The following is a 12,581-nucleotide window of genomic DNA, read 5'->3' on the forward strand; positions in this document are numbered from 1 at the left end:
TCATAACAGTAGTCATTATGGAGTTGACTTCCTTCTCAAAAATAGCATCTCAAAGACAAGCAATTAAATAAACAATCTTGATCCTCATTCTCAGACTCAAGCTATCTCATGAGATCAAGGAGATAGCATATTATTCTGAATTATCCCATCATAAAGTTATGCATAACATGTTAACCTCTAAAGATTTTAAATCTTGGGGCTGGAGTGATAGCACAGCAGGTAGGGCATTTGCCTTGCATGCGGCCAACCCGGGTTTGATTCCCAGCATCCCATATGGTCCCCTGAGCACCACCAGGAGTAATTCCTGAGTGCAGAACCAGGAGTAACCCCCGAGCATTGGCATTGCTGGGTGTGACCCAAAAAAGCAAAAAAAAAAAAAAGAAGGATTTTAAATCTTCCTAATGTTTCTTGAAGGCAGTACTCAAGGTTCACCCTGAGGACATCCCTATAATAAATAGGACTCAGGCAGATTAAAGGATATGGGCAATTAATGACTTCCTTTCGGGAGGGGGTGTTAAATGAAGTCAGATACACAATTTCTCCTATGGTTTCATTAAACTTGCAAATTGGTTTTAAGAAATTAAGGCGTGGGCCCTGACCACAGGAATGATTTGACTGGATTGTACAGTGTATTGAAAAACTGAATTATCGTGTAATTAAATTCTGAAATAGCTTATAGAATTGTTGTAATAATATAGCTTGTAAAATAAAACCGCCTGTTCTCCTGAATGAAAAGTACCTTTTGACCAAGGCTCATGACTAATGAAGTTGTTTTGCTCATGAATGGCCATCATCCTTCTAGGCGAAGATGAATTCATTTCACACTGAAATCACTCATTATTTCCTGCATCAGTCTCTCACTCCCTGCTTACTGGTGCCTTTTGTAAGACAGAGAAATGTAGGTAGGTCAGTATAAGATACTTGAAATTAAGCATTTATGTAAATAGAGGTTCAAATCATAACCCTCTTTTTTATTAAAAATTTTTTTAATAGTGAGATATCATGAGGTACAGTTGCAGACTTACACATTTTTGTGCTTGGGTTTCAATTATACAATGATCAAATACCCATCCCTCCACCAGTGCCCATTTCCCACCACCACGGATCCCAGTATCCCTCCCACCCCCCATCCCTCCCATCCCACCCTGCCTCTGTGACAGGGCATCCCCTTTTGTTCTCTCTCTCTTATTGGGTGTTGTGGTTTTCATAGCCCTCTTTTTAAAAGATCTGACTACATTTAAAATAAGATTTCATTAGTAAGTCCACGTTTTACTGTTTAGCACTTCTAGTGTTTAAGGCAAGCCATAAGCTCATATTCTCCCGCAGTTTCTAAGAGGACAGGAAGGAAAAACAAGCAAAAGCTGACCTCTGACTTCAACTCTGCTCCCTGCCTCCTAGTTCCAGGTGGAGAGAAACTTACTATGGAGCAGATATACTGGTTTCACACAAGGGGAAGCAACTCCTCTAGGGCAACAAATGATGCTGGCTTGCCAAGGATTGTCATCATTTAGGAGTAAGTATTTAACTTCCTGTGAAGTCCTCAGACTCAGACAAATCAGTACTTTATTTCACTAAGCATCCATCAGTGTACCCTAACTTTATATCTCATATACCTTGTCACTGTCATTGAATGTAAGCTACTAAAGCTTCCTGGGCCTCAGCATGTAGGTAAATACAAAGTGGCAGCTGCCTCATAAGGTTCTATTGTACATCCATTTTAACACATTGTTGTTATCCTGCTAGTGAGCACTAACTGAGCAGCACCCGGATTATTAATCAGGAGACTCGGGAGGGGTTTAATATTTCAAGTAAGCACCAAGAATTTAGAAGAAAGGGGATATATGTAAGAAAAGATAGAGAAGGCATGGTAAATAGGATATAGGGGCTTTTGGGGTCACACCCAGTGATGCTCAGGGGTTACTCCTGGCTCTGCACTCAAGAATTTCTCTTGGTGGTGCTCAGGGGACCATATGGGATGCCGGGGATAGAACTCGGGTTGGCCGGTTGCAAAGTTGGCCCTGCCCTCTACTTTTGCTCCAGCCCAGATATAGATATTTTTGAAGCAAAAACTTCAGAAGTAAAACATACCTATAAAAATGGACTAATGTCAATACCAAAGAAGTATTTTGCTTTCTCTGATAAATGGCCATGTTTGTTCTTTTTAAAAACCAGATTTGCCCTATGTTCAACGATATTAGCCACACATTTTCTTTTTTAAAAATTTTATTTTTATAAAGTAGTGCACAGTTTTTGATTACATTTAATATTCAAACACCAATCCCACCACCATTACACCTTCCCACCACCATATTTTGGATGTTTCCATCCTGAGCCCTAACCCCTGACCCAAAGCAGAACCGACATAATTTATTATGTACTGTTATGAATAATTCACTAAAAATAATCCAAAAAAGGTTTCTCAGAGGAAAGTGTGTGAATATTATTGTATTTAACCCGGGAGCCATTAAGCCCATGTATATATGGGCTGGAGCGATAGCACAGTGGGTAGGGCATTTGCTTGCACGCAGCCAACATGGCCAGCCCGAGTTCGATTCCTCTGCCCCTCTAGGAGAACCTGGCAAGCTACCGAGAGTATCACACCTGCACGGCAAAGCCTGGCAAGCTACTCATGACATATTCGATGTGCCAAACACAGTAACAAGTGTCACAATGAAGATGTTACTAGGCCTGCTAGAGCAAATCGATGAACAACGGAAGGACAGTGACAGTGATATATGTATATATATATACATATATACACATATATATACATATATTATACATATATACATATATATGTATATATATGGAGAGAAAGAGACAGACAGACAGACAGAGACAGAGAGAGAGATGATATTGGTTGCCTTCTACTCTAAACCCCATCAAATGTGTCAACTACTCTTGGAATATTAGTGGTGTAAAGAATGAGATGTCCAGGAATAGGTTCACTCATAGATGAGGTTCAACCCAAGCGCGTGGAGAACATCCATGAGCATGGCAGTGGTTGAATTCTGGAGGTTTTCGGCGTCCGGAGCTGGCTCCCTGGGGCAGGAAGGGGCCTCACCCGCCCCCCTCCGGGTTTGCCTGAATGAAACAGCCTGGTGTGGGATCCAGCGGCATGGCTATGGCATATTGTTCTGTGCTCTCTTCCAAGAGATTTATTGAGTCTCTGAATTATGGCTCTTGATGAGATTTTCTGGTGCCAGCCAGAGATGGCTTGTGGAGGTGACTGTCAAGTTGCCAGAAACAGGGGGAGGTGGGGAAAGGTCAACTATTCTCAGTTCCATTGAACCTGGAATTTTCAGTCTCAAGTCCTGCATACCTATTTTTTTCCTGCAGATTCACTCATGGGTGATAACCACAAATTTTTCTAGGATTTATTTACTGTTTTAGTCTGGCCTCTAATCAAATATTAAACTGACAACAAAATCAGCTTTAACTGGCTGAAATAGAAGGAGGTCAGGAATTGTAGAATGTTAAAAGTGAATTTTTATTTATATCATGGCTCTTTTACTTGACTATAAAATCAAAATCTGTCAATCAGTTTGCTGTTGAAAAAAACCAAAGAAAAATTTTGCCTGGGATCTTTATCCCAGGCAAAAAAGTGATAAGTAGGGGCTGGAGCAATAGTACAGTGGGTAGGGCGTTTACCTTGCACACAGACAGCTGGCCCGGGTTTGATCCCCAGCATCCCGTATGGTCCCCCAAGCACCGCCAGAAGTAATTCCTGAGTTCAGAGCCAGGAGTGACTCCTGAGCATTGCCAGGTGTGACCCAAAAAGCAAAAAAAAAAAGTGATAAGTAAGTAAAGTTAATGAAACTTTAAATTAGCTAAAGAATCAAATATAGTTCCTTGTGTTATAGATAAATGTAAATATGACCTTTCATGCCATTATCTAATCACAACACCATTATCATTATCAATATAAAAAGTGTTTGCTGAAAAATGATGCAAAATAAGTAATTTGAGTTTGGGACATTTTTTGGGTAATCTTCAATAATGAATTCATTTAAGCAGCTACAAAAAAAAAAAAAAGAAAGACACATACACAATAAGCCATCATGGGCTTATCCCCTAGATGCAGCCAACAGTCAACACTTGCAAGCTATATCAATTATATCACACACAAATTCTTCTCATTACTGGAGCATCCTAAACCAAATCATAGATTTCATGTCACATCACTGTGCATATATCCGCTGTGCCTCTGTTACTGGGGGAGGTGACTGCTTTGTGGTATCTCAGTCCTTGTTTCCCCAAGAGAGAATAATTCAATCAGGACACCCAAGGCAGGAGAGTGACAGACTTTATTAGAAAGAGAAAGAGGGAAATAGGGTGCTCTGGGAGATGTTCAGTGCAGGCTAGCCCAGGAGTTGGGGAACAGCTTTGAATCTGTTGTGTAGGGTTTTAACTGCCTGTTTTCCTTCTTTCCCAGTAGCTGACTTTCCTCAAATGTTTCCTCTGCTCATTGTCTCCTGAGCACAAAAGTCCTGGTGGTCTTGTATCCTCAGGATGAAAGTCCCACTGCAAAGAGCACCCTCTGCTTTAAGGAAACTGTAAGAATCCTGAGGGCATTTGGGAGCATTCTTGGATTTGAGATCCTACACCACAGGCTAGTTTGGTTCTGAGCAATTTTCCCCTCTGGGTTGGCACTCCAGAGGACCTTGGGTGATCCTTCTGGTGGCATACACCTACCCTCTGCTCATACCTGTTTAGTCATATACTCAGACACCTCACCTGATAAGAGCTGAATTTATTATGGTCTAACCTCCATGCCATTAATCTTCTGAACAAAAATTGAAGCAGGCAGATGGTCCAGGAGTGTGGGGACCTGGAAGTGAATTCTTGTGCTGAAATAAAACCAAGGTATAAATTTAAAAAAAAGATACCTAGTCATTAGCCCTAAAGTAGTGGGGGGTGGGGGGGAGGGGCAAAACATCAAGACCAGACCCACTTTGTGAACACATGGCTGGGAAGACTGGTGCCAGAACCAGTTCCAGTACAGTCTGGATTCCCTCAAGAGAGAACCTCCAGGGGCTAGAGCAATAGTGCAGTGGGTAGGGCATTTGCCTTGCACTCGACCAACCTGGGTTCGATTCCCAGCATCCCATATGGTCCCCCGAGCACCGCCAGGAATAATTCCTGAGTGCAGAGCCAGGAGGAACCCTGTGAATCGCTGGGTGTGACCCAAAGAGAGAGAGAGAGAGAGAGAGAGAGAGAGAGAGAGAGAGAGAGAGAGAGAGAGAGAGAGAGAAAGAGAGAGAGAACCTCCAGTAGGAACAAAGTGGTGTGATAAGAATATGAATGTGAACCACCAACAGATTCTTCCCCTTGACTATTCCCTAGCAACGGACTCTTACCTACACAGAAAGCTCCACGTGGGAGCAATTTTGGGGAAGACCTATGAAACCAACTTTGCAAAGGAAAGCAGGATGTTTCCCAGTTCTGAGGTCCACCCGCATGTTAACTTGGGGTGTATAAGTTCTTTAATTTTGCCTTTCAGGGTCCCCTTGGCTCTCTTCCCCTGAAGAATCTTGTGTTCTCTCCCGAATACATTATTGTCTCTGTCTTTCTTTTCTTATACGCTCTAAATAGAACTGTTTTGTTTCACTCCGTGACTCTGCCTGTAATTCTTTTCTGTGAGAGAAAATGGTGGATCTGTAAAAAATCTGGGCAGGATTAGGACTAATTTTCCTCTTCTTGCAAAGAGCAATTCCTGAGTTCATGTTTCCCCCAAGAAATAGTATGTCAGTCATAGACTTAGAGAAAATATTTGCAAATCAAATAATTGGTAAAGAACTTGTATGGAAGCTGTGCAAAGAACCCTTACAACGCAGGGACCAGGAGATGGTACAACAGTTAGGGCCCATAAAAAAAGGTAAAAGGTAAAGGCCCTCCCGTTGATTGTCGATTTGCTCGAGCGGGCCCAGTAACGTCTCCATTGGAGACTTTGTTGTTACTGTGTCTGGCATATCGAATACTCTCGGTAGCTTGCCGGGCTCTCCGAGAGGGGCGGAGGAATCGAACTCGGGTCGGCCATGTTGGCCGCTTGTAAGGCGAACGCCCTACCCGCTGTGCTATCGCTCCGGCCCACATATTTACCCAGGCTCAATTTCCAGCATCACCTGTTTCCTTGAGAATCACTAGGCAAAGCCCTAAAACCTCTGCTTGTACCCACTTGCCACCAAGTCAAGAATCACCTGTGTGACCCCTGGACTTCCTGAGCTCTGCTTTGGAACACCACTGCCCCACCCCTCCCCTCCCCAATAAAAATACTCTTAGAACTCAGCGGTGAATATACAAAAGAAACAAAACAAGTTTCTATTTTTTTATTGTTGGTTTGGGGCCACATCTGGTGGTGTTTAGAGACTGTTCTGAAATCAACTCTATCCTCAGGAGTCACTACCAAGATTGCTGAGGGGATTGTGAGGTGCCAGGGACAGGATCAGGATTGGCCTCATGCAAAGCAAAGGCATTAACCCTTGTAGTATCTCTCCAGCCCACAGAAATGTTTGACACCTTCATTTTGGTTACCTAACTGGGATGCATACTTTTAATCAACCAGTTTGAATTTGTAGGCTCAACTCCAAAAAAAAATATTATTTCACAAAAAATTTTAAGGAAAATAAATCAGGTGGCAGGGATTAATTCCCATTCCATTGTAGATTCAAGTGGGATTCAAGTGCAAGCTGATGGTTGGCCAAGTGGGATTGGTAGGACACTAAGTGTCCATACCTCTCAAGGTCCTATGGCAGGTTCTCTTATCCTTATCATCCCAGACACTCCCCAGGTGACCAAAGTAGGTAGAGAAAAAAGCTACTGTTTCACAGGTTATATGTGTCTCTTTTTGTCTCAGAATGCCTTTTTTGTTTGCTTATTTTGTTTTTTTTTATTTAATCACCATGAGATACACTGTTAGAAAGTTGTTCAGGATTGGGTTTCAGTCATACAACGTTCCAACACCCATCCCTTCGCCAGTGCACATTTCCCACCACCAATGTCCTCAGTTTCCCTTCTGCTAACTCCCCAGTCTGCATCTGTGGGAGGCACTTTTCTTCTCTCTCATTCTCTCTCACTCTTTCTCTCTCTCGCTCTCACTCTTTCTCTCTCTTGCTCTCTCTCACTTGGTCTCACTAACTCTCATTCTCTTGCTCTCTCGCTCTGTTTCTCTTTCCTTTTGGCCATTATGGTTTGCATTATGGTTTGCAATACAGGTACTGAAAATTTATCATTTAACAACTTTCAGCTATCAGTTCTTGTCCAGAATGCCATTTTTGAGCTGATCTATTTAAATCAGTATTCACAAGGTCCCTCTAATTTTTTTTGGCTATGGCTCTTACATATTTCATAATTCCTTCTCTTTTATTTATTCATCCTCATGATACAGATTTTTGGATAACTTGATTGTCTTACAGAATACAATATGGTTGGGATTTCAGTGATTGGTATTGTCAACTTAAAGAAAACTTAGGGCTTTTACACTCTTTACAATAGCCAGAAACTGGAAGAAACCTGAATGCCCAAGAACAGATGACTGGTTAAAGAAACTTCGGTACATCTACACAATGGAGTACTATGTAGCTCTTAGAAAAGATGAAGTCATGAAATTTACATACAGTGGAAAGTATCATGCTAAGCGAAATGAGTCAGAAAGAGAGGGATAGACATAGAAAGATTGCATTCATCTGGGGGATATAAAGTAACAAAGTATGAGATTAATACCTAAGAATAGCTGAGATCAGCACCAGGAGGATTACTCCATAGCTTAGAGGCCAGCCGGGCATTCTAAGGGAAAGGGCAGCTCAGATAGAGAAGGGAGCACCAAATAAAGGGTGTTTGGAGGATCCTCCCAGGAGGGGAGATGCATGTCGAAAGTAGACTATGGACTGAACATGTTTGCCACTCAATGCCTCTTTTGCAGACCACAACACCCAAAAGGAGAGAGAGAACACAAGGGGTTGCCCTGCCACAGAGTCAGGGTGGGATGGGGGGATGGGGGTGGGAGGGATATTATCCATGGTGGTGGAAAATGGGCACTGGTGGAGGGATGAGTATTTGATCATTGTATAATCAAAACCCAAGCACAAAAAATTGTAAATCTACAACTGTACCTCATGGTGTTTCACTAATAATAAAAAAATGGAAAAAAAGGAAAATATAAAGTTAAAGATTTCTGGGGAAAAAAAGAAAGAAAGAAAAAGAAAACTTAGGGCTTTTTTTAGCCTATAAATAAAGGAACTTTAATTATTTCAGAGTTTTTAGGGCAGTCTTAAGGAAAAGGTTCAAGTGAAACTTTCACTGTCTGAACACAGGTTTCAGGGTTTGTTTTTTTTTTAAAAAAATAGATTAGAAAGGGGCTGATGGGGCTAGAGTGATAGCACAGTGGTTAGGGCGTTTGCCTTGCACGTGGCCCGACCTGGGTTCGATTCCCAGCATCCCATATGGTCCCCCGAGCACAGCCAGGAGTGATTCCTGAGTGCATGAACCAGGAGTAACCCCTGTGCATCACCAGGTGTGACCCAAAAAGCAAAAAAAAGGGGGGGCTGGAGCAATAGCACAGCAGTAGGGCGTTTGCCTTGCATGCGGCTGACCCAGGTTCGATTCCCAGCACCCCATATGGTCCCCTGAGCACCACCAGGAGTAATTCCTGAGAGAAGAGCCAGAAGTAACCCCTGGGCATCTCTGAGTATAACCCAAAAAGTGAAAACAAAAATAGGTTAGACAAAATAGGTTATCTTCAATAAAGAAGAATTTGAAATAAATTAAGAAGAGACACAGTGGGGTCAGAGCAATAGTTTGGTGGGTTGGGTGCTTGCTTTGCATGCGGATGACAAAAGTTCAATCCCCAGAACCCCTTATGATCCCCCAAGCCTGCCAGGAGTGATTCTTGAATGCAGAGCAAGAATTAAACCCTGAGTACATTCCCCTTCCCAAATGTTTTTATCCCTAAAATATGTTAAGGAACGCTAGAACCAGGACTTAGTTGTTAAAAGAATCTATTAGCTACAGAGAGTTAATATAGGGAGTAGGAACTGGCTTCTCTCAACCCTGATTAGAATCTTAGGCACAACATATGGTCCCTTGAGTATTGCTAGGGTCTAGTGCATAGAGCCAGGAATGATCCCTGAACACCACTAGATATGTCCCAACCACACTCCCGCAGCCCCAACACACCCCCACAGTAGTCCATTTAATTCATAAAAAAGCTGGAACTGTAAATTGGATGAGGGTGGGGAGTCCTCCATACTCAAAGAAAAACTTTCTCCTCTTTAAAAGAAGAAATCTTGGAGAAATTACTCTTGTCCCCTAAAAAATTTTTTTCTTTCCCATTCTGTAGATGAAGTTATGAAATTTACATACAAGTGGTACTACATGGAAAGTATCATGTTAAGCGAAATGAGTCAGAAAGAGTGGGATAGACACAGAAAGATTGCATTCATCTGGGGAACATAAAGCAACAAAACGGGAGATTAACACCCAGGAAGGGCTCAGATTAGTACCAGGAATTTTGCTCCATGACTTGAAGGCCAGCCACATGTGCTAGGTGAGAAGGAAGCTCAGATAGAGAAGAGAGCACCAAATAAAGGGTGTTGTGAAGACCCTCCCAGGGTGGGAGAGACATGCTAAAAGTAGTCTATAGACCAAACATGATTGCCACTCAATGCCTCTCTGGCAAAACACAGTACCCAAAAGAAGAGAGAGAGAACAGAGGGGAATGCCCTGCCACAGCGGCAGGGTGGGACGGGGGGGGATGAGGGGGGAGGGATGCTAGGACCCGTGGTGGGGGAGGATGGGCACTGGTGGAGGGATGGGTACTTGATCATTGTATAACTGAAACCCAAGCACAAAAATTTATAAGTCTATAAGTGTACTTCATGGTGTCTCACTAATAAAAAAAATGATAAAAAAATTTTTTTCATAGTATCAATGAACTTGTTTCTCCCTTTCCTCATATTTTCTACAAATAGGTGAATAGACCTGGAGGCTGAATTATTTCCTCAGGTTCACTTGCTTTAAGTGGGAATAAATCGAGGTAGTACTGCAATATCCTGCTATATCTCTCGATGATGCATTGTATTATAAACTCCCAGAGTTGACTTTTCATTTTTCAAATACAAGTGAGAAATTTAATTTTGTTGTCTAGTCATTCATATCAAAAGGGTCATCCACTTCAAAATCTTAAGTCAAATGTGTTGTCACCTGACTAGCTAAGAACCAGGCTGCTTCCTCAATTGAAGCTTTTGTTTTACAGAGCCTGCTTGATTAGATGATTGGTCAATTGGGACTGAATTATTATTTTTCTATCTTTCTCCTCCCACACTTTAACTTTCTACTCTCATTATTTAAATTCACCAATGAAGAGTAAGCCCTTGGAGTCCTAAACCCCTTTCCTCAAACCCAGGACCTTGTATTCACCCTCCTCCACACCTTGTGATTTACACGTTGTTTATTTTAATTGAGCCACTGTGAGATAGACCATCAAAAAGCTATTCATGTTTGGGTTTCAGTGACAAAATGTTCCAACACCCATCCCTCTGCCAGTGTTCATTTCCCACCCCCAATGTCCCCTGTTTCCCTCCCACCACCCCTCTAAGCCCACCCCCTGCCTTCCTCCATGGCAGGCACCTTTATTCTTTCTCTCTCCTTTTGTGCATTATGGTTTGCAATACAGGTACTGAGAGGTCATCGTGTTTTTCATGGTGTTCAGTATTTTTATTGGGTAGGCACAGCTGAAGTAGTTTTTAAAACTGAGTGGTGGCTTTGGGGTGTGGACGTGATTATAGGGGCTTTTGTAAGTACAGGGAGGTGGGGGAAGGTAACCCATCCTGATCCCAAGAAAACCTGGAGATTTCAGTAAGAAAACCCGCATACCCAAATTTTCAGCAGATTAATAAATTGGTGAGGTCTGTCCTGAGATGGTGAGTCTGGCCGGGGGTATGGCAGCAATTTTAGATTGTGGGAGGAAGCAACTGTCAGGGGCTCTGTTTTGGTGGGAACTGGGCTAACTCACAGCCCTTCAATGTACCCCAATCTGTTCAGCCTTGTCTTTGGCCAAGATTAACTGTAGCCTTTAAAAAAATTGAATCACCATGACATACAGTTGCAAAGCTTTCATGATCAAGTTTCAGTCATGCAATGTTCCAACACTCCACCATTATACATTTCCCATTTCCCACAACCAATAATTCCCATATCCCTCCTGCCACACACATCCCCCAGCCTGCCTCTATGGCAGATACTTTTCTTTTCTCTTTCTCTCTATCTCCGTCTGTCTCTCTCTGGCATTATGGTTTGCAATACAGATAGTAAGAGGTCATCCATATTTGGTCCTTTCCCCATTTTCAGCACACATCTCCCATCCATGCAATTGGGATAGAGAAGGGACCATTACCACAATGTCTGGAAGGAATAGTTGCAGCTTTTGATGTCTTTCGAGATTGATTTATGGGTCTCTGAAGAGAGGCCAGTAGAAGGTTTACATGGTGGCACTGGAGTTGGTTCATGGGGGAACTGCCAGTGCTCGACCATCTCAGGATGAACCTCATAGAGATAATAACCTGCTGAAAATTTGGGTAATTGGGTTTTGTAACTGAAATTTCCAGGCTTTCTCTGAATCTGGACAGGCTACTTCCCCCTACCTCCCTATACTCCCGGTTTTCAGTTTTAAATTAACAGATCTCTGTTTCTCTTTGCATTTTCTGAGTAGTTATTGCTAAGTGCATCTTACTAGCACAATAGGAACTCTTGGGCCAGCCCAGTCCAAATCAATAGGATGAGGCCCATACTGAACAGGCATCTAATTGTTTGATTGTTCTGTTTTTAATGATGTGAATATGATCTTTGGGTTCATGAGCTATCAGCCCATTTTGTTCAGTTATGAATTTATCTAATAGGTGGTTCACCTGTATTTCACCTAATAATTTGGTATTGGTGATGAACTAAGAAAGAGGCAGGAAACCAGCCCACACAGCTCCCAGCTCCTCCCTGATTTCTGTGCTCCTGTCACAAGTGTGATAGAGGCAAGTGGAGTTGGATATATATAAACATCTCTAATTTATTGAATAACAATTCATATAATCACTGTCATCATCAAAATCATATATATAAGTAAACAAATCCAACTAAGAACATTCATATAACTAATACAATATTCCAAATCATATCCTCACCACTAGCTGACTGAAGCCACAACCCAGGTGCTCTTTAATGTCATGTGTCATAGGTGTTAGGTGAGCTTCGCAGCCTCAGCTCAGTGCCCTCCAGTCCACCCCAATGGGAGGTTGACAGAAGGACAAGGTCATTAGCAGCACCATTCCTTAGGCAGGTGGGGGACAAGTCCATCCCATTGTACAGTGTCCCTTCTGGTCTCAGTCATGTTGGCGACAAGGCAGAGATCCAGAGGCTCATGCCAGGTCCCAAGTACATTGGATCCAGTAAGTTTCACAAAGTTGTGTAACTTTTGTTCACACAGAATGGAGTTATTTCTGTTCGTAACAACTCCCCAAGAAGGATTTCATGGAGAGCATGAGATAGTTAAAGCAATCATTTATTTATTTATTGGGAATTTTTCTCTTTATATT

This window comes from Sorex fumeus, unplaced genomic scaffold (genome assembly GCF_029834395.1).
Source record: "Sorex fumeus unplaced genomic scaffold, SorFum_2.1 ptg000086l, whole genome shotgun sequence".
Lineage (NCBI taxonomy): Eukaryota > Metazoa > Chordata > Mammalia > Eulipotyphla > Soricidae > Sorex > Sorex fumeus.